General features: G+C 44.2%; 1 long non-coding RNA gene across 1 annotated transcript; it reads left to right on the plus strand.

Annotated features, from left to right (window-relative positions):
* The first annotated feature begins 13,166 nt into the window (after positions 1-13,166).
* On the plus strand, positions 13,167-22,022 carry LOC103879226. Its single transcript, XR_639757.4, has 3 exons — positions 13,167-14,353; positions 14,449-14,527; positions 21,120-22,022. It is a non-coding gene; the product is annotated as an uncharacterized LOC103879226 (long non-coding RNA).
* The last annotated feature ends 1,392 nt before the right edge of the window (positions 22,023-23,414 follow it).

The raw sequence follows: 23,414 nt of genomic DNA on the forward strand, positions 1-23,414 counted from the left end.
AGCATAGTGGTTCCCATTAGGGGGTAGGGTAGGAACAGGCTGCGACTGAGTGGAAACACAAGGGGAGTTCTGGATCGCTGCTGAAGTGGCTACGTTATCTGGGGTAAATACCTGGGGTTCATCATCTTACACCAGGAAAATTTAGGAAATGGACACACACGAGGAGTTTAGGAGCAGAAGTTTAATAGGCAAAAGAAAGAGAAAGGAAAACAACGCTTTTTCTAGTGAGAGAGAGAGGGGCCTTCCAATAAGAAAGACTGGCCAGTGACAGATGCTCTGAATTGTATAGTCAGGTTTGAGGAGGTGGTGTCTGATTTACATAGGGCACACAGATTGGTTGCATCAGGTATGACGTTTACATAGCGAGAGGGGCAGGCTGGCCTCCCCACTCTAATCTTATTATGCAAATGAACTGTTCCCTTTGTGGCGCCATATTGTCTGCTCCTTACTGTCCACAGGGCTGACAAAGAGAAGGGAAGATGATGCTGCCATCTTGAACATGACTGGCACAACTGCCAGCATCTGTGTCTGCAGCTCAATTTTACAGGCTGCTCTTTGTTAGAAAGGAAAATACTTTGGGGCTGCTTTTCATTAAAAGGAAAACCTTACTGAGGACTTCTGTACTCCTCACTATCTGCCTCAGTAATTTCCTTTTTTTTTTTTTTTTTTGAGACTGGAGTCTCGCTCTGTCGCCCAGGCTGGAGTGCAGTGGCGCGATCTCGGCTCACTGCAAGCTCCGCCTCCCGGGTTCACGCCATTCTCCTGCCTCAGCCTCCCAAGTAGCTGGGACTACATGTGCCCGCCACCAAACATGGCTACATTTTTTTTTTGTATTTTTAGTAGAGACGGGGTTTCACTGTGTTAGCTAGGATCCCAGGTAGCTGGGATTACAGGCATGCACCACCACGCCCAGCTAATTTTGTATTTTTGGTGGAGATGGGGTTTCTCCACGTTGGTCAGGCTGGTCTGGAACTCTCGACCTCAGGTGATCTGCCCGCCTCAGCCTCCCTCGTGATCCGCCCGCCTCGGCCTCCCAAAGCTCTGGGATTATGGGCATGAGCCACCGCGCCCAGCCTAAGTAATTTCTTTCTAACTCCTGTATCATTAGTAATGTTATATTTCTTAATCTGGGTGGTGTTTATATAAAGTGTCATATGGTCTGATTGCGTCTCCAGAAATGATGTTGGAAATTTAATCCCAAGTGCAACGGTGTTAGGAGGTGGGGCTGTCGGCAGGAGGTTAGGTCATGAGGCTCCACCCTCACCAATGCCCTTATAAAACAGGTTTGCAGGAATGGCTTCACTCTCTTTTACTGTTTTGGGACATGAGGACAAATTGTCGGACCCTGCTTGCCCTTCCACCTTCCATCGTGTGAGAATGTGGTATCTAGCCAATTACCCTAGCACAGTGGTTAAGTGCACAGACACCAGAGCCAGGCTGTCTGAGAAGCTGACAAGAAGACTTTCACCAGACACCAGATGCTGGTACCTCGATCTTGGACTTCTCAGTTTCCATAACAGAGAAATAAATTCTCTTTTTTGCCCAGTCAGATATTTTGGATAGCAGCACAAAAAAGGCTAAGACAGGATGTGTGTGATTATTCGCTAAACAAAACATATCTGTTTTATGCATTTTTTATGAGTGCATGTTTTATTTCACAGTTTTTTTAAAAATGAGATAAATGGCTACATTAATCGTCCCTAGAAAGATAAACATTCTCTCAAAGATGAGACTTGGGCACCATTGAATATTTAGTGACTGACACACTCCGGGTTTCACTAGAGTGAGTCTCTCACTTTGGTATCCCTGAAAGTCCTTCATATTTAGGATGAGAGGCTGAGGGAGCCACCAGCCTTGATGCTGGCTTCTCCATGAAAGTCCTGGCACCATAGGCAGCAAGGGCAGGAGCTGAAATCTGGAGAGATGGACAAAAGTTGGGGGAGCATGATTAGGAAAAAGAAGACACAGGGCAGAGCAAGGAGACCAGAGCTCATAGTAGGAACCAAGTGTCACGTAGGCAGAGCTACTGGCAATAAGAGCGAGGCTAGGTGTCAGACTAGGCAGGTAAGCAGAGATCTGGACAGTTACAGAGGTTGCCAGTTCTCAGAATGGAAAGTTACAACTCCAGAGATCTGACCCTGGGTCTCCTGGCATAAGCCCACTTGAGCTGAGGAGAGGAAAGGCAGGTGAGGACTAGGAATAAAACAGACCTACTGTGACGGCAGTGGCACTAGGGTTCCAGGTGAAGGCAGTTAGAGAAATGACAGAGTAAAGACAGAACAGTGTAGCCTAAGTCTTTATGCATGCATGCATTCATTCAAATACTTCCCTGAGAGCTTACTGTAGGTCAGATACTATCCCAGGTACTGGAAATGCAGTGTCAACAAAACAGTCCCTGTCTTCCTGGTGTTGATATTCTAAGAATTAGCAAAGAAGCAGGAGAGACAGATGGTAAATAAGTAATTGGACAGCTACAAGGGTAGTTTCACATAGTACTATCAAGAAAAATATAGAATGGCTTGCGGGGGTGGGCAGTACTCAAGAATGATAAGCGTTTTTCTGGAGATGGAGCAAGCAGGAAGAGCGTTAGATGAGATGTTGTGGGCAGCCTGAAGAGCATTCCAAGTGCAGAAAAGAAGCAGAGATGAGATCTGCAATTAAGATCCAGCTGTTCAACACAGCCTAGGGCCAGGAATCCAGCAACCTGGGAAGACTGAAAATATCAGTGGCAGCCCTGGCCCAGGGGCTGAGATACCTGACCTGTTATCAAAGCAGGATCCAGGCTTGGCAAAGCCCACCAGAGAACATGATTCCAGTAGAGCAAACCTGGGGCTTCATCCTAGGAACGTGTCAGAAGTCGGAGTCAGGCCACACAGCCAGAATATTCCCCACTTAAGACATGATTACATTTCCCAAGCCAATTGCTTTTTCTCCAAAGAAGCCTCAGAGCTCTGGTTTAGAGCTTTCACCATGATGTACAACGTTAACGCTTAAAACACATCAAAACATCCTCCTTGCTGGGGAATGCTACTGGATTCTCTCATCTTGGCTTAGCATGCTGCCATATTCCCATTATCCTCAGGCTCTTTGGTAGACAGAGACAGGCAGGATGGGGAAAAGCTCTTCAGCCTCCAGGCTAAGTCTGAAACATACTCTCTTTGTCAGCAGTCTTACTTTTAGATTCACCCGATAAGATCCTCTAGAATACTGATTACAGAAAGCCACAGAATCAAGCAAGATAAGGCTGGTGGTCTCTTACAGCTTACCTCACAACCTACTCTTCTACAGATTTAAAAGTAGCCCTTGGCTATTTACGTCTGCATTCTGGGACAGCTGCTTAGCCCAATACTGCAGCCAGTTCTGGTCTTTAGTCTTCAAAAGCTAAAAGCAGTTCAGAAAAAGGGCAAAGAGGATGATTGCATGTTCATGAGCAGGGCTACTCCATGAGACACTGGGAGAAAATCCTCCCCATTTCTCCCTCCATACCACCCTGCAGAGTTCCTTGATCACATCCCTGGCAAGCTCACCACTAACACAGATGGCTCGACAGTCTTCCTGGCCTACCTCACAGGTTTGTTGAGAGGTCAAAGGAGGAAGCTGTAAAGCATTAAATTTAAGAACTCATTATTATCATTTTACAGTATGATATGGTTTGGCTGTATCCCTACCCAAATCTCATCCTGAATTGTAGCTCCCAGAATTCCCATGTGTCGTGGGAAGAAACTGGTAGGAGGTAATTGAATCATGGGGGCAAATCTTTCCTGTGCTGTTCTTGTGATAGTGAATAAGTCTCACAATATCTGATGGTTTTTTTGTTTTGTTTTGTTTTGTTTTTTTGACATGGAGTCTTGCTGTGTCACCCAGGCTGGAGTGCAGTGGCCGGATCTCAGCTCACTGCAAGCTCCGCCTCCCGGGTTTACGCCATTCTCCTGCCTCAGCCTCCCAAGTAGCTGGGACTACAGGCGCCCGCCACCTCACCCAGCTAGTTTTTTTTGTATTTTTTTTAGTAGAGATGAGGTTTCACCGTGTTAGCCAGGATGGTCTCGATCTCCTGACCTCGTGATCCGCCCGTCTCGGCCTCCCAAAGTGCAGGGATTACAGGCTTGAGCCACCGCGCCCGGCGTCTGATGGTTTTATAAAGGGGAATTCCCTGCACACACCCTCTTGCCTGTCACCATGCAAGATGTGACTTTACTCCTTCTTTGCCTTCCGCCATGATTGTGAGGCCTCCTCAGCCATGTGGAACTGTGAGCCCATTAAACCTCTTTTCCTTATAAATTACCCAGTCTCAGGTATGTCTTTATTAGCAGTGTGAGAACAGACTAATACATAGTAGTATCACTTTGAAACCTACTATAGGCCCAGAAGTTCAATGGTTAGGAAAAATAAGCTGCTTAAGTTTAAAAGGACATGCAGCAGTATGGTCGTAGATGACCCTCCAGAGGAAAAAGGCCTGATATGCAGTACTTGCCAAGGTCTGTGATGCAAATACTCCCACCACAACTGATGTCAAGCCATCAGCATGATATCGCAGAATTGGAAAGAGATGAGCACGGTCCAGCCTGGCAAGCCAGTGCATGCTGGCTCCAACACACTCATGGGCCACGCTAAGGACTGGGGGCTTAGAGGTAAATAAAACACAGCTTATGGCTTCAGATTAATGCATGGGCTAGTCAAGGAGATAGATAACAGAGTAAAGAACCATGATAATAAATTCTGTAACAAAATTATGTGCTGGTAGCAGTTGCATGTGTCTGTTCTCCCAGTGGAATCTGGAACCCAAAAGGAAAGAAAGCTTTAGATCAACAAGATGAAGCTTTGATAGTGGAATTGCAGACATTGGCTACCAGTCAAGGAAGGTTACTGGAAATTCCATCTCTAACGGATAGTTGCCAACTTGTTTTTGAAGGCTGGCTCTAGATAAAACAGGCACTGTAACAGAGAATGTTCAATGATCTCAGCTAAGTTACTGATAAGCATGAGAGGAGTTGAGTCAGAGACAGGGGAATTAAAACTTAGGCTTCCATGGCCTAGAGAGACTTGCATCCATTCTCCTGACATCTGTCTACTTATTCCTGCTGCTGCTGTGTCCGTACATTGGCTGGATAGAGCAACTGGGTCAGAGAGAGGCCGGAAAGGCATGGGAGAAGCAAGGGGAAGAAGAGGTAGATGCCATCAACATCTCCTTATCTTCCTGCTCGTTTGAAGTCCGTGAAATCTACTTATACCACACCCTCCTCCTAGGCAACCCTATTGTCTGTCAAGGTTCAAGACTCAGTCACACCTTCTTCAGATATTTCAGCATCACAGTCTTTCTCCTGTAGCCGCTCCATCTAGATCTCAGATTACGCTGTTTCTCTGTCCGTTTCTGGCTCTTTACATGCAGAGGCTTCTTCAAGGTTCAGTCATTCTTGCTTCTTTTGTTGTTTCATAGTTTCTCTTTAATATTGACATCCACTTCCTTATTTCTCTTCCCTATGCAGACCACATCCCTGCTTACTTATCAAGACCTTACCTTTCTCCTGAGCACCAGCCTCATATTTCAATCAGCTGGTGCACAATTCATTTACAGAGACCTCTGGAGTTAATTCAGACAGCACATCCTCTGCAACCTGGTCTTCCTCTTCAAGTTTCCATTGCTATTTTATTTTATTTAGCAAAAATGTATTTTTAAAACTGATTCATATCAGTTGTACATATTTTGGGGGTACATGTGATAATTTGTAATGTGTACAAATATGTATAATGTGTAATTATCAAATAGGGTAACTGAGATATTCATCACCAGGGCATGGTGGCGTGTGCCTGTAGTCCCAGCTACTTGGGCGGCTAAGGTGGAAAGATCACCTGAGTCTGGAAGGTCGAGGCTGCAGTGAGCTGTGATCGTGCCACTGCACTCTGGTCTGGATGACAGAGTGAGATCCTGTCTTAAATACCTACCTACATACATACAATCATATATACATAAAGTGTATATTATTCTGTTTCCTTGTAGCAGCAAACAGCTTTGGGAGGAAAAAAATATTTTATAATTGGGAGATAATGAAATGCTTTTAGAATGGGGACAGAACTAGAGTCAGGAGATCGAGACTATCCTGGCAAACACGGTGAAACCCCGTCTCTACTAAAAATACAAAAAAATTAGCCGGGCGAGGTGGCGGGCACCTGTAGTCCCAGCTTCTCGGGAGGCTGAAGCAGGAGAATGGCGTGAACCCGGGAGGCGGCAGAGCTTGCAGTGAGCCGAGATCGCACCACTGCACTCCAGCCTGGGCGAGACAGCGAGACTCCGTCTCAAAAAAAAAAAAAAACCACAAAACAAAACAAAAAAAACCAACAACAAAAAACAAACCAAAACAAAAAATATATCCAAGGGAGAAGTATCCTTCCAGAGAATTTCAACCCTGCACCTCAGAATCACTTATGGAGCCTTTAAAAAATGATCTGGGGCTGGGCATGGTGGCTCACCCCTGTAATCCTAGCACTCTGGGAGGCCGAGGCAGGCGGACTGCCTGAGCTTAGGAGTTCGAGACCAGCCTGGGCAACACGGTGAAACCCCATCTCTACTAAAATACAAAAAAATTAGCCGGGCATGGTGGCTGTAGTCCCAGCTACTTGTGTGCTCCTGTAGTCCCAGCTACTCGGGAGGCTGAGGCAGGAGAATTGCTTGAACCCAGGAGGCAAAGGTTGCAGTGAGTCAAGATCGTACCACTATACTCCAGCCTGGGCGACAGAGCGAGACTCCATCTCAAAAAAAAAAAAAAAAAAAAAAAAATTATCTGGCCCCCTAGAGGGCATTAGATATTTTTACAAGCTCCCCAGGTGATTCTGGGGCTCACAGACAGTTGAGCATCCCGAAACTCATCTAGGGAGTTATAATGAAGGCAGGCACTCTAAACAGAGTTAACAGCTGAGTGTAGACTTGGAAAGCACGCATGAGTAGTCCAGGCAAAGAAGGAGGCCAGACCTTGCCATTTTACTTTGTCAAAATGCCCACGCAGGCCTTGAACATTGTAGTTACTCAACAAATTTTTTGTTTTTTTTTTAGACGGAGTTTCACACTTGCTGCTCAGGCCGGAGTGCAATGGTGCAATCTCCACTCACTGCAACTTCCACCTCCTGGGTTCAAGCGATTCTCCTGCCTCAGCCCCCCAAGTAGCTGGGATTATAGGCATGTGCCACCACGCCTGGTTAATCTTGTAATTTTAGTAGAGATGGGGTTTCTCCATGCTGTTCAGACTGGTCTTGAACTCCTGACCTCAGATGATCTGCCTGCCTCGGCTTCCCAAAGTGCTGGTATTACAGGCATGAGCCACCGCGCCCGGCCTCAATAAACTTTTGTCAAATGAATATTCAGGATGAAAATGATCCATAGGGTTACATATGTGGAAGTATCTGTATCCCTTTCCCAGGGCTGCTGTAACCAAGTATCACAAACTAGGGGGCTTAAACCAACAGAAATGTATTGTCTCACAGTTCTAGAGACTCAAGTCTGAAATCAAGGTTTGGGGCAGGGCTGGTTTCTGTTTGGAGGCTCGGGGGGGGACTCTGCTTCATGCCTCTCTCTCAGCTTCTTGTGGCTGCCCGCAGTCTGTGGTATTCCTTGCTGTAGACACATCACTCCAGCTTCTGCCCTCATCAGCACGTGGCCTTCCCTTGTGTGTGTTTCTGTGTTCAAATTTCTCCTTCCTTATAAGGACACCAGCCACTGGATTAGGGCCTACTCTAATCCAGAATGACTTCATCATAACTTGATTGCATCAGCAAAGACCCTATTTCCAAATAAGCTCACACGTGGCTGAGGTTAGGACAGCATCCAAAAGGGGTAGAAGAAGCCAGTGGCCACAGGATGGAGAGTGGAGAGAGGGGAGCAAGGGAGGGGTCATGAACTCCTCCCAGCCTTGTCCCTGCTGTCACTGAACCTATGTGCTTTCATGAGTGGCTCTGAAACATTTCCATCTTACGAGAATGCCTAGTTTTTGTATGACTCCTTCACACATCCCACACTGTTGATTTGTGAAGTTGCACTTCTCATTTTTAAGAAGAAATAAGAAATATTTTCTAAACTAATTAGAGAACATGTGACATCTTTCCTCCATCCAAGCCCTCAGGCTTTATTGACGTGATTCTTGTTTCGGCTTTGACTAAAGTAGAACTCATGCCCCCGCACACTCACAGATGCAACGCCTTCAGTGCTAAAGCTGGGACAGGTGCTCACCCTCTCCGTTTCTCACTCTTGTCTCTCTCCCTGTTTCTCACTCTTGTCTCTCCAGCCTTCTTTGTCTTCTGTCTGGGTGTGCCCTGTTGGAAGAGGATAACGACACATGTGTCACATTTAAAGCTTTATTAATGGACTGTGAGAAGTTCCAGCTGATTTTACCCAACCTTCACACTTAGATATTATGCAAGAAGTGACATGGCCTTATGATTTGGTAAAATTCAAAACAAATTTTTGTTCTGTAAAGCTCCACCTAACTGCCCACACAGTGAAGTAGGATACTAATAAACTTGAAAATGTTCTAATTCCAATGTAGAGTGGTGCAACTTTGAATATACGACCTTGACCTTCACACGAATTTGGAGCCAAAGGTCTGTGAAACAGCCTATACTCATTGTCTCCCTCGCTTCACTTCTGCCTCCCTGCCCACTGCAGTCTTGCTTGTGTCCCCACACCTACAATGCAGATGCTTTCTGAAGATGGTCAGAACATTCCGATTGTCAGATTTCATGGACAACCCCCAGTGGGATGGCTAAAATGAAAAAGACTGACCCCACCAGGTGTTGACAAAGATATTGAAGAACCTGAACACAGACACTGCTGGTGGGAATATAAAATGGTACAATCCCTTTGAAAAACAGTTTGGCAGTTTCTTAAAAAGTTGAACATACAGGCCGGGCATGGTGGCACACGCCTGTAAGCCCAGCACTTTGGGAGGCTGAGGCAGGTGGATCATGAGGTCAGGAGATGGAGATCATCCTGGCTAACTTGGTGCAACCTTGTTTCTCCTAAAAATATAAAAACTTAGCCTGGTGTGGTGGCACGTGCTTGCAGTCCCAGCTACTCAGGAGGCTGAGGCAGGAGAATCACTTGAATCCAGGAGGCAGAGGTTACAGTGAGCCAAGACCACACCATTGCGCTCCAGCCTGGGAGACAGAGCGAGACTCGTCTCCAAAAAAAAAGTTGAACATACACGTATTATATGATCCGGCAATTTTACTCCTGGATATTTACCCAAGAGAAGGGAAAACACATTGTCTCTGTCAGTTTGGGTTACTAAAGCAAAGTACCGTAGCATGAATTGCTTAACATTCATTTCTCACAGTTCTGGAGGCTAGAAAGTCTAAGATCAAGGTACCAGATAATTCAGTGCCTGGTGAGGGTCCACTTTCTAGTTCATAGACAGCTGTCTTTTGCCTTCACATGGTAGAAAGAAAGCAAGGATCTCTTAGGGGTTCTTTTTACAAGGCACTAATCCCATTCATGAGCGCTCCACCCTCAAGGCCTAATTACCTCCCAAATACCCTACCTCCTAGGACTATCACTTAGGAGTTAGGATTTCAAGACATGAATTCGAGGACACAACCATTTAGTCCATTACGCAAATGTTCATACAAAGACATAAGTACAAATATTCAAAACAACTTTATTTGTAATCGCCCAAACTGGAGACAACCCAAATGTGCACCAACATGTGAATGGGTAAACAAACTGTGTTCTATCCATACCCTGGAATACTGCTTACAAAACAAAACAATGAATGAGCTATTGATACATTTTCCAACACAGGTGACTCTCAGTTTCAATATAATTAGCCTAGGTGAAAGTGAAAAAAGCCACACAAAAAAGAGAGTACATACTCTATGTATTAGTCCATTTTCACACTGCTATAAAGAAATACCTGAGACTGGGTAATTTATAAAGAAGAGAGGTTTAATTGGCTCATGGTTCTGCAGTCTGTAAGGAAGCAAGGCAGCACCTGCTTCTGGGAAGGCCTCAGTGAGCTTTGACTCATGGTGGAAGGCAAACCGTCTTACACGGCAGGAGCAGGAGAAAGAGGGAGTGGGAAGTGCTACACACTTTTAAACAATCAGATCTCACGGTAACTCACTTACTCCCTATCACAAGAACAGCACCAAGGGGATGGTGCTAATCCACTCATGAGAGCTCTGTCCCCATGACCCAGTCACCACCCACCAGGCCCCACCTCCAACACTGGGGATTACAGTTCAACATGAGATTTGGGTGGGGACACATATCCAAACCCTACAATTCAACATGAGATTTGAGTGGGGACACATATCCAAACCATGTCACTGTATTATTTCACTTACACAAAATTCTATAAAATACAAACTATAGTGACAGAAAGCAGATCAGCTCTTGCCTAAGAAGGAGGGTTCAGGACAGGTAGGAAGGAGGGATTACAAAAGAACAGGAGGAAATTTTAGGATGACAGAAGTTGTTATCTTGATTTTGGTGATCATTTTAGGGTATGTACATATGCTAAAACTTGTCAAACCATACACTTTACATTTTGTATTTAAATATCTTGTTATATGTCAATTGTACTGCCATAAAGCTGGGTTTTGTTGTTTTGTTTTGTTTTGTTTTGTTTTTAAATCCCATACACATGTTTAAGTCCTGCATTTACTTGATATAACTGCAGTCTCTGGGAAAACTGGAAATTTGCTCCTCTTTGAAATGTTCTTCCTCTTCCTTGACTTCCAGGACCTAACTCCCCTGAGCCTGAGTCTCTTTCTGCCATACCATAAAAACAGTAAGAGATACAGTGTTAACTGTAAAGACGATTTTCGAGTTCCATCTGTGAATTTTAAGCAGATGGACTTATTTGCCTACCATCATCTTAAGCAGCTACAATAACCACAGGGAACTTCAAAAAGCAGGGAAACTTCAAACCAACTTGCAACTTCAAATGTCTCTATCAATGCTTTTGTATTCCTAGCTCCTGTGACACCAGAAAGGGGGATAGGTTCGCATTTCTGAGTATTCGGTATTTTTTGCATGTGTAAAGTACTACCCCAATAGAATTGCAAGACAAAAGATTCTAAGAACCAACTGTGGGCTAGGCAAGGTGGCTCATGCCTGTAATCTCAGCCGAGGTGGGCGTATCACCTGGGGTCAGGAGTTCGAGACCAGCCTGGCCAACATGGTGAAGCCATGTCTCTACTAAAACTACACAAATTAGCCGGGCGCAGTGGTGGTGCCTGTAACCCCTGCTACTTGGGAGACTGAGACAGAAAAATCGCTTGAACCCGGGAGGCAGAGGTTGCAGTGAGCCGAGATGGGGCCACTGCACTCCAGCCTGGGTGACAGAATAAGACTCTGTCTCAAAAAAAAAAAAAAAAAGAACCAACTGCCAATTAACTCAAAGGCCTCCCAGTGTGCTCTGCAAAGCTGCAGAGACCGAACGAGTTGATCTCCAGTTGCTCCCATGAGCAGTCTCATCCTTCAAACAAGTCTGGTGCACATGGTGGGACTTGGCTGGGCTTTCGCCTCCTTAGATGCAGTGCAGGCAAACATCTCTAGCTGGACTGCAGACCCCCACCTTCACCCTGCTCAGGAAGAAAGGAAAAAGGAGCAACTTGGTCATAGTCCTCCTCAGCCCTGCAGCCACTCACACCAATAGCATAAGGAAATGGAAAGTCGCTTTGCTTCCAGAAAGTTGCTTTGCCTTCTCAGACAACGATTGAGTAACTGCTGAGATTTGTTGCCAACTTATTTTTAGTTTGCCCAAGAGTTACCCAAATATGTTATGACATATGTTTCTTTAATAAATCACCGCATGTGGTTTGAATCTCTTTAAGAGGGGAAAAGAAATCTCCCAGGTTGTGGGTCTGTAGTTTTACCAGGACTCTGAAGCACAGAGCCAGGAAACACAATCCCAAATTTCTGCCCAAATGCCCTGAGTCACAATCATCTAATGCTTGTAGGAGTCACATGCGTAGCTAGTGACAAGCGCCTGTGTGGAGATTGCTCTGTTTTACTAAATTCGAGGCTGTCCTCAGTAGCCATCTAATTTGGTTACTACCAAGCTTAATTTTTAGTCTTTTTCCAGGAAGCGTTTAGCTCAGTTTCTCTTTCAGATGGTATCAAAAGGGTTGATGCTTCTAAGATCCTTACTTCAAAGATCTCACTACAAATGCGTTTGTTGACTGCTTCCAAATAAAGATTGAATCCCTTGCCCTGGCAGAAGCATTCCTTTCTATTTCTAGGAAGAAAACAAACACTGTCTGATAGGACCATTGCTTCAAAGCCAGGCAAATCCCACCTAATTAGGAGAATGTGTGTGTTAAGATAAAGGAGAACACCACCGTATGCAGCAGTGAAGGGTAGGCACCACGCTGTGCTTGGGAAGCTGTGATTGCTATTGGCTCTTTTGGGGTACAGAAGCCAGTTGGCCAGAAGGCACTATTAGTTCCCCAATCTATCAAAGGATATTTGTATCATGAACTGGTATTGAAAGAGATGAGAAGTCAGAGAGTTAAAGCCAGTTACAGGGGTATAAAATTAATCAAAGGCAATCAATTCTCCCCCACCCCCACGCTTCCCTTTGGGGTAGATGTTTTCAGAGAACAGCTGCCTCTCAGAAGCAAACAGGCAGAGCTTCCTTTTCCACATTGACAAGAGTTTGAGCCAGTTACTTAAAGAATTGATTGCCTTGAGCCCTTGACTTTTGGAAATGGGATGTATAGAACATTACAGAAGAGCTTATCTAGAGTGACAGAATTAAAATGATTTCTTAATTTTGAAACCAAGAGAGGAAGAAGGACGAGATGGTTTTGCTGATATGTTTAGCACAGCAGGTGCAATCAATTGTAATTTAAATAAATCATCCATCAAAGATGGTAGCTAATATAAAGAAAAATAAAATAATGTGCAATGAATTTCACCAGTGTAGACAATTGTTCAGAAAAAAGAAAACACAAACTATACTTTGTTTTGTTTTTGAGACAGAGTCTCACTCTGTCGCACCAGGCTGGAGTGCAATGGTGCAATCTTGGCTCGCTGCAAGCTCCACCTCTCAGGTTTAAGCAATTCTCCTGCCTCAGCCTCCCAAGTAGCTGGGATTACAGGTAAGCACCACCATGCTCAGCTAATTTTTGTAGTTTTAGTAAAGATGGAGTTTCACCACGTTGGCCAGGCTGGTCCCAAACTCCTGACCTCAAGTGATCTGCCCATCTTGGCTTCCCAAAGTGCTGGGATTACAGGTGTGAGCCACCGCTCCTGGCCACTACACACAATTTCTTACCTATTTTGTATATGAGGAAATGAAGGCAGAGAGGAGTGAACTGCATGGCAGAGCATGGATTCCCATGTACCCTCAAGTCTCCAGATTCCTCCAGAGCACTCTTGCTACTCTACTGGGCCCCTGGGAATGTGGTTAGCAGTTTTGTTCATTTGTTTTCATGGCATGGGGTTGTTTTTGTTTTGTTTGTTTTGTTTTGTTTTAGTTGGAAACTGGAGGTAAGGAAGCCTGGTTAGTGAGGGTTTCCTGTTGTATGTATTTACTGAAATATGTTGTGTATGTGTGTGCACCGAGAGCCCACACGTCCAGGGCAGGAGTAGAGCTCCCTGCCCAGAGGACGTACTGCACCACATGATGAACAGTCCATGGGACTGGAGTTGGGTGCCCACATTCCAGTCCCCGTGCCATCATTTTTGGATTGTGTGGCTTAGGGCAAGCAACATCTCTCTCAGCTCATTTCTTTATCATTACACTGAGTCCTATCATCCTCATATATTTATATGCGAGGACTATCACAATGCTTTCAGCTCTCTAGCTCTCCACCACATGAAGGGGTTAGTTTGGCTTACTAAAGCTTTCTAAAAAACATACAGTGGCCATGGAAAATGTATCTTTTAATCTCCTTTTGGTTTAGGGGATCTGCAGACTTCATAGAGCTGATGCTGCCTTTATAGTCTCTGTACCAAATAACACATCACACAGTGCAAAAGGGAGAAGAATCTTGGAGTCCTTGGAGACAACTACTAGTTTTTCACTGTTCTTTGCTTCCATATGATTTTCTACTCTGCTTTTCAGTTTATAGTAATTCAATCAACATTTACTGTACCTCTGTGCTAAGCATTGGGTGACTGGGAACATGTAGTTACTTCCTCAAGACCAAAACTCTGTACTCAAAAGCACAACCATTAGTGACAGATTCAGATAAATGCAAAGCAAAGTAAAATCAGTTGTCAGCTGTTATAGAGATTGGGAGGAGGTAGAGGCAGCAAGAAAGAAATAGACAATTGTTTTTAACCAAGGGGACGTGAAGATGAGGAGAACATGAGAGAGAGGATAATGAAGTCAGATTTGTGGGCTGGATCATGAAGGTCCTTATATGACACATGGATGTGATCTGCTAGCACTATGGAATTATAAAAGGGCTTTAATTCTGATCTCATCTATGTTAATTCTCTTTCTTTAGAGCAGCTCCGCAGGACTCAAAGTACATTTCCAGGTTACTAACAAAGACGTCACAACCAGCCTGACTACATCTTTGGCAGGTAGGATATTCAGATTTAAAATTGTTTAAAAGCATTGTTAGTATCAGAAGCAATGAGTCTCAAGGAAACAGTTTTCCTCCAGAGAGAAGCAAGATGCTATTTCCTGGATCCAAATTTCCCGGGACAAAACTTCTTGCATTTCTCTTTTAAAAAATGGAAGACCACAAGAGGGCACCAAACTTCATCTTTCTGGCTGAGAAAACAGCATCTGGGCATTGCAAAGTACAAAATGAAGAGGTGGCCAAAGGAACAAGTTGTTATTGTTTGTCTTTGTTCCCTAAAAAAATTAGAAGCATATCTTTATATTACTTTGCATGAATGTGAGTATTGATTTATTCTTCAAACTCCAAATCTGTGTTTAAAATCAAGAAAACAAAATGATACAGTATTTTCTTTGCAATTGGATTCCCACCCAATATTCAAGGACTGACAAATAAGATAATGAACCGTCCTCTTCCTGATACTTGTCTTCAAGGTTGAGTACCCAATAATTGATGATAGGTGGCTTGTTCATTTATTTATTTATTTGACATCGATTCTTACTCTGTTGCCCAGGCTGGAGTGCAGTGGCTCCATCTTGGCTCACTGCAACCTCTGCCTCCCCAGTTTAAGTAATTCTTGTGCCTCAGCCTCTCAAGTAGCTGGGATTACAGGCATGTGCCACCACACCCAGCTAATTTTTGTATTTTTAGTAGAAACGGGGTTTCACCATGTTAGCCAGACTGGTCTCGAACTCCCTACCTCATGTGATCTGCCCACCTTGGCCTCCCAAAGTCCTAGGAATACAGGCGTGAGCCACTGGACCCAGCCTGTTTATTCATTTAACAATATTTCTCCAGGTTTGGTGATATGCTGGGCGAGTTGCTAGGTGTTGAAATACAAAGATAAAAAGGCGTGGATCTTGGCCGGGTGTGGTGGTTCATGCCTATAATCCCAGCACTTTGGGAAGCCGAGGCGGGTGGATCACCTGAGGTCAGGAGTTCGAGACCAGGATCCAGGATGGCCAATATGGTGACACTCCATCTCTACTGAAAATATAAAAAATTAGCCACATGTGGTGGTGCATGCCTGTAATCCCAGCTACTCAGGAGGCTGAGGCAGGAGAATTGCTTGAACCTGGGAGGCAGAGGTTGCAGTGAGCCAAGATTGTGCCATTGTACTCCAGCCTGGCAACAGAGTGATACTCTGTCTCAAAAAAAAACAAAAACAAAAACAAAAACAAAAAACTGAGACATGGATCTTATGATCAAGGAGCTTATCGTGAGTAGGGGGTTGGGGGAGTCAAGCAGCTAAACAAACGGACAAAAGTGGTCACTGATCTAAGCAAGGCATTTTAATGTTGTAGGAACACCAGAGAATGGCTGTGGCTGTGTAACTTATGTATCTTCCATGAAACCTGGGCTGTTAACGGTGTTACGGGAGGAGCAATGGCCTGGGAGCTTAAGGAGCTTAGGTGTTAGTCCTGGCTGGGCCTCCGGCTGTGAGCTTCACCTCCTGGAGCTCAGTTTACTCACCTCTAAATTGACACCGTCTTCCCTCCAATCTGTGAGACTTTCTAGCTTCAACATAAAATTGGCCATTTCAATTTCAGGGCATAGTTTTTTTTCGTTTTTGTTTTTTTGTTTTTATTGTGGTGAAATACACATAATGTAAAATTTACCATTTAAACCACCTCAAGTGTACAATTCAGTAGCATTAAGTACTGTCACACTGTTGTGCAGTCATCACCCTCATCCATCTCCAGAGCTTTCTATCACCCCAAACTGAAATTACAACTTCATGTTCCCCCACCCCTCAGCCCCTGATAGCCACCATTCTGCTTTCTATGTCTCTATGAATTTGACTACCGTAAGTTCCTCAATAAGTGGAATCATAGAGTAGTTGGCCTTTTGTGTCCAGCTTATTTCACTTAGCATAATGTCTTCAAGGTTGATCCATGTCGTGGGTTGTGTCCACATGTTCTTCCTTTTTATGGTTGAATAATATTCCATTGTATGCATATGGCAAGGTCATTTTGAAGTGGCTGTTTCAGACCCCACCAATCACATAAAGGGAGGAAGCCCTAGAAGAGCAAACTTGCTCCCTTTTCTTCTCTCCAGATCCAGGACAGCCAGTTTAGAACTCAGTGTTCAGAGAGCCTTGCTACGTCTGCTGGGGCAGCGCCTTCCTTTCACAAGCTATGCTTTAGCTCCTAGTGTCTTAGTCCTTTGGCCTGCTATAACAAAATACCATAATCTAGGTGGCTTACAAACAACAGAAATTTCTTTCTCACAGTTCTGGAGGCTGAGAATCCAAGATCAAGGTGCCAGCAGATTTGGTATCTGATAAGGGCCCATTTCCTCATTCCATGAAGGTGTTTTCCAGCTGTGTCCTCACATGGTAAAAGGGGCAAACGAGGTCTCTGGGGCCTCTTTTGTAAAGGCACTAATCCCATTAATGAGGGTTTGGGCACCTAATCACCCCCCAAATTTCCCATCTCCTAAAATCATTACCTTGGGGATTAGCATTTTAACATGAATTTTAGAGGGACACATTCAGACCATAACAACTACTCATGAAATGGCCCTTCCTTCTTATTTGTTGAGCAGGAATCTTGTCTCTTTACCTCACAAGGAAGAAAATATTTCATTATCCAAGTGTCCTGAACAGGGAAGACCAAGAAAATAAAGATACACTACTTTCCCTTCTTTAGCTAAGAAAGCAGCAAAATAAGATGCCAGGAGCAAAAAAGAGCTGTGTGTTCAGGGTGTTCAGAACTTGAATTCTCCATTCATGCAGTTTATCACCGACCAGAAAATCAAGTATGGAAAATGTGGTCTTAATTACTACCACGTGAAATTGCTCAGTGATGTGGTTGCGAGGAATTAGACTTCTGGAAGAAGAAGAAACAAAAAGCCAGTTTGTTCAAATAGAATTTTATGCCTTACTCAAATGTAGACTAGAGGTATGTAGGTGACCATTAGCTCAAAGCATCGCTGTTGGAAACCAGACAAGGAATATATTGACTTTGAGAACATTTGCCAAACCTACTCACAATAAAATAATATAGTTTCATTTTCAAAGTGCCTCAAATGTGAGACTCTCTTGGAAGTTGACAATGCCTAATTCCCTGCTCTGCTTGAAAACTTTCTGCAAGTATAAAGTAAAAAGTAGATTTGAGGTCTGGGCATGGTTCACCGCTAGGCTAAAGAATTTCCCATTAAGATTAAAGGACACCATTGATAGAAGGCTCGAGTTTTCCCCGAATTGAAATAGATGAGGAAAGTAGAATTTCATATTAACACACTCACAATGCATAAAGCTTAAAATAAATCAGGCTGGTCGAATAGAAAACAGATGGCAAGGCTTTTGTCCTTTTTTCTTGAAGGCCAATTTTGTGATCAAGTGCTCCAGAAATTGTGCGTTGGTTAGATGGGTGTGCAGGCTCTGGAATCTGGGTTTAAACCCCAATTCAACCTTTCCTAGATATGTAGCTTTGGGCCAGCTAGTTAAATTTTTTGAGGTTCAGTTTTCTGTGAGATGGAGATAATAATATTATCTGTATTATAGGATTTTATAAGAATAAAATGATAAGTACTTTTTTTTTTTTTTTGAGACAGAGTCTCACTCCATCACCCAGGCTGGAGTGCAGGGCTGTGATCTCGGCTCACTGCAACCTCTGCCTCCCAGGTTCAAGAGATTCTTATGCCTCAGCCTCCCAAGTAGCTGAAAGTACAGGTGTGCCACCACGCCCAGCTAATTTTTGCATTATTAGTAGAGACAGAGTTTCGCCATGTTGGCCACGCTGGTCTCCAACTCCTGACCTCAAGTGATCTGCCCTCCTCAACCTCCCAGAGTGCAGAATTACAGGTGTGAGCCAGAAAAGTACAAATAATTAAACAATAAATATGAACTGGGCACAGTGACTCACACCTGTAACCCAGCACTTTGGGAGGCTGAGGCAGGAGGATTGCTTGGGCCCAGGAGTTCCAGACTAGCCTGGGCAACATAGCAAGGCTCCATCTCTACAATAAATAAACAAATAAATAAATAAATAAATAAATAAATAAATCTAGCTGGGCATGGTGGCACACACCTGTGGTCCCAGCAACTCGGGAGGCAGAGCGGGGAGGATGGCTTGAGCCAGGGAGTTTGAGGCTGCAGTGAGCCGTGATCACACCACTACACTCCAGCCTGAGTGACAGAGAAAGACCCTGTTTCAACAAAAATTAAATGAAAAAAAAAAAAAATCAGGAAAAAAAAAGTAAAACCCTTGGCATGATGGCGTTGTTATTGTTGTTGTGTTATTGTTATAATTATTATTAAACGTTTTTAGGATTGGATGTTTTTTCTCGTAGCTTACTAATCTCTAAGCAAATACAGTAAGAGAGGCAGCATACTATAGAAAAAAAACCAGTGGTCTCTGCCCATAAGTATCACGGGCTTTAGAGAAATCATTATGTCTCCCATCTCAAAGCTAAGTTTGATCTTCTGTATTATGGTGATGCAGGTTGTATGAACTTTACTTGACAAACTTGAGGATACTGGACACGTATTTTTCTGAAGCCAAGTAAACTCTGACCCTGGGCACACAAGGGAGGCCAGAAATTTAGTCTTGGTCTTGTTGATAATCTCCTCCCTCCCCGAGGAACATTTAAGAAGGGCATCCTCGATCTTTAGTCCATACACAGTGCTGGTGCAAGGTCCTTTGTCCAAGCCCCTTGAAGGTGGGTCACTCTGATCATTCTTTGCCAAACTTGAGCAAAGGGTCTTGGTCCGGAGCAAAGAGCCCCAGGGTAGAGTGCCCACCCTTAGTGTTTCAACCAGACATTTCCTTCTAAAGCCCAGTCACCTCCTAGAGGGATGGGGGCTCAGGTCACCAATACTTTCCCATGGCCCATGTTACAGACTTGGCAAAAGCCTTCTCCCCACTCTGTTAGCACAGTTTCTACAACCTACCACTTCCAAGGCACTCACTCTTCCCTTTCTAGGAAAATACAGTAGAATCCCCTTTAGGCTTTGCAGAGCAAATACCAGGAAGGTGATAATGGTGATGTAATGATCTCCAATAAACCTTCTTTTTTTTTGAGACTCAGTCTTACTCTTACTCCAGCCCAGGCTGGAGTGCAGTGGCATGATCTCAGCTCACTGCAGCCTCCACCTCCCAGGTTCAAGCAATTCTCATGCCTCAGCCTCCTGAGTAGCTGGGACTACAGGCGTGAGCCACCCACAACCGGCTATGTATTTTTAGTAGAGATGGGGTTTCACCATGTTGGTCCAGCCTGGTCTTGAACTCCTGACCTCAGGTGATCTACCTGCCTAGGCCTCCCAAAGTGCTGGGATTATAGGCAAGAGCCAATGCGCCTGGCCTCCAAGAAACCTTTGCTTTGGCCTTTAAGCCAAATAACACAGAGACTCAGCCACCTGTAGAATCAACATAAAAGTGTCCACGCATGGTGCCTCAAGCCTATACTCCCAGCACTTCGGGAGACTGAGGTGGGAAGACTGCTTGAGGCCAGGAGTTTGCGGCCAGCCTGGGCAAGATAACAAGACCCAATCTGTAAAATAATAATACAAAATAATAGATAAAAATCCGATGATAATACAGCACAAATTAACCACTCAGTAAATACTCCTTCAAGCTAATTGAACTAGTTGGATGATTCTCATTTTTTCCCTTCTATTACCATTTTCTTGTTTCAAAATATCATATTTCAAATATCATATAATCAGAAGGGTAATTTATTAAGTAATTGTTTGTACACATTTATCTTAGCTAAATATAGTTCTATCAGACTTTTTGAGATAATGGCCCTCATGTCAAGAGGGTCCCTTTCTGGCTGCCATGAGTTATACAAGGAGGGCCAGGACAAATTCTACAATGTCTCATGATACGCGATCAGGAAAAGCCTTTACTCAGTGCACTGAGGCAGAGGTGACTGTGGCTCCCCAGTCTGTCCACTGTCCCTGGATGGGGACCACACCTGGAGAGGTGTGCAAGGCCACGGGTCCTTTTCAGGGAAGGGACTTTTCCCCTTTGTGTCTGTGTTCCTATAGGACAAATGTGATGAAGTGGCCTTATCAGGAACACTTAGACTGCAACGGCCAACTGTGTACAAACTTGTCTCAGAACACCAGAGCCTCTGCCATGGGGGACTTGGAGCAGCTGGGACCCAAGACCCATGGACATTTTAACTATACGCCCCCTACACACACACACACACACACACACACACGGCAACTGGGGGTGTGGAGGAAACCACTGTCCAGTAGGAAGCTGAGCTTGGGTGAGCTCCTCTTTCTGGGAGAAAGAGGGTCTCCAGGGTCCCATGTAGCTGGTTCTCTCTTTCTTTCTCCCTCTGCTTTTGCCACTAAGTGTTTTCAGGTTTAGCCTATTTTGAACTGTCGTTTCTTTAAGCATGCAGGCCTTCCGGTTTTTCTCCTTTTTCTGCCTCCCTTTTGGAATAAAATGGAAAAAATGGAGAAAAATGTGTTTCTGAGACCTTCTCGGAGAGTTCAGTATGTGGTTAGAAGAACTAGCTTACCTTGGTAAGTGGCTCAGATTGGGAATGTGGATGGAAAGAAACTATTGAGTCTTGTCCTTAAATGGCAGGTGAAACCACTGAATTTCGGGGAGCTGTTGAGGAGAAGCTGAGTGCCTTGTGGAAGAACACACCGTAAGGAGGAGCCTGACAGAGCTGGTCACTGAGAAAATCATCATCTGAGAACTGGTGACATTGTGCGCTTAGAGGAGTGTGATTTCTCCCTTTTCTCTACCTGCCTTACGAAACACTCAAGAAATTCTACTTTTCCCACTACCTCTTTTGGTGTGAGTGGTTTATATTGGAGCCCTCCAAAGAGGCACTCTGGTCCTTGACAAGGTTGGCAGCAGGTGGAAGAAGACCAACTAGGGATCAACTAGACACCTGAAAAGACTTTCTATCTTTTTTTTACCTATTCATTTATTATCTGTCTGTCATCTCTTTCCCCCTGAGCTTTTTCAAGGATCTCCCCTCTCTCACATTTCCGTCTTTGGCTCCCTCATGGCCCTCTCTTCCTCGGAGGTCAACAGGTCTTTGCTCATCCCCACTGTCAAGTTTCTTAGAGTCAGCCATCACGACTGGGGTCCATAGAGAGAACTATAAGCTGCCTCTCACAAAATAGCCAGTAAGGGTCCTACAACTTACTGAGTTTTTATATATATTGATCGTGGTGCTAGGTACCTTACATATGTAATTTCACTTAGTATTTTTAACCACTCTGTATGGTAAATATTATTATTATTATTGCTTTGTCACAGAAAGCAAACTGAGAGTCACTGGCTTGATGTTCCATGGGCTTGAACTATTTTCACTTCCAAACAGGCTGCTGGTTAAAGTCAGGACAGTAGATAGGCAGGAGGATGATAAAAGCACAGCAGCTGAGGCCGGGCGTGGTGGCTCATGCCTATAATCCCAGCACTTTGGGAGACCAAGGTGGGCAGATCACCTGAAGTCAGGAGTTCAAGACCAGCCTGGCCAACATGGTGAAACCCAATGTCTACTAAAAATACAAAAATTAGCCAGTGTGGTGGCAGGCACCTGTAATCCCAGCTACTTGGGAGGCTGAGGCAGGAGAATTGCTTGTACCCTGGAGGCAGTTGTTGCAGTGAGCCGAGATCATGTGATTGCCCTTTAGCCTGGGCGACAAGAGCAAGACTCCATCTCAAAAAAAAAAAAGGAAAAAAAGAACACAGCTACTGAGAGTTCCATCTGCCTTCATCCCTTTGTTGCAGATTTTATTTAAAAACTGAATGTAACTGAATGTGTGTAGGTTATTAAAATTGCTGGGCTGGGCATGGTGGCTCATGCCTATAATCCTAGCACTTCGGGAGGCCAAGGTCACCTGAGGTCAGGAGCTGGAGACCAGCCTGGTCAGCACGGTGAAACCCTGTCTTTACAAAAAAAAAAAAAAAAAAACACATTAGCCAGGCAAGGTGGCAGGTGCCTGTAATCCCAGCTACTCAGGAAACTGAGGCAGGAGAATCACTTGAACCCGGGAGGCGGAGGTTGCAGTGAGCTGAGAGTGCACCATTGCACACCAGCCTGGGCAACAGAGCAAGACTCCATCTCAGATAAATTAAATAAAGTAGCCTGAGGTTGACTTCAGGCTTTTACATTATCTCTTTTCAGCCTAGGAATAATCATGAAGCAGCAATGCTGCCATTGAAAAGTAAAAGTTGGAGTAATTGATATTTCACAGGCCAGGCGTGGTGGCTCACACCTGTAGTCCCAGCACTTTGGGAGGCTGAGGCAGGCAGATCACCTGAGATCAGGAGTTCAAGAGCAGCCTGGCTAACATGGTGAAACCCCGTTTCTACTAAAAACACAAAATATTAGCCGGGAGTGATGGCGCGCACCTGTAATCCCAGCTACTTGGGAGGCTGAGGCAGGAGAATCACTTGAACCTAGGAGGCAGAGGTTGCAGTGAGCTAAGGTCAAGCCATTGCACTCACAGCTTGGGAAACAAGAGCAAAACTCTACCTCAAAAAAGAAAAAAAAAATTATTTCTGTTTATTTATCTTGTTTTTCTGTTTATGCTGTTTGAAATCATAGTGGACTATGTCAGCAAGAGCATACAAGTACCACTTAGTTTAAATCCTGCTATGTCTTAAGGAAATTATAATGGTAAGTTGTGGGAATTCTAGAGATGCAATTGAATAGAGAGTGGAAATTGCATTATAAAGTCAATAGCTGTGTTTTTTATTTTAAAATTGTTTTGTACATATTATGTATTATAAAAAAGACTCATATTTGCTACAGATATGTAGTCATCATATTCCCACTTAGAAGAAATATGTTCTATCCATGTCAGAGTTTAGAATGAAAGGTTAATTATCTTTCTATTGATTTTCTCTAATTTAACTGAT

Source organism: Papio anubis, chromosome 15 (assembly GCF_008728515.1).
Source record: "Papio anubis isolate 15944 chromosome 15, Panubis1.0, whole genome shotgun sequence".
NCBI lineage: Eukaryota > Metazoa > Chordata > Mammalia > Primates > Cercopithecidae > Papio > Papio anubis.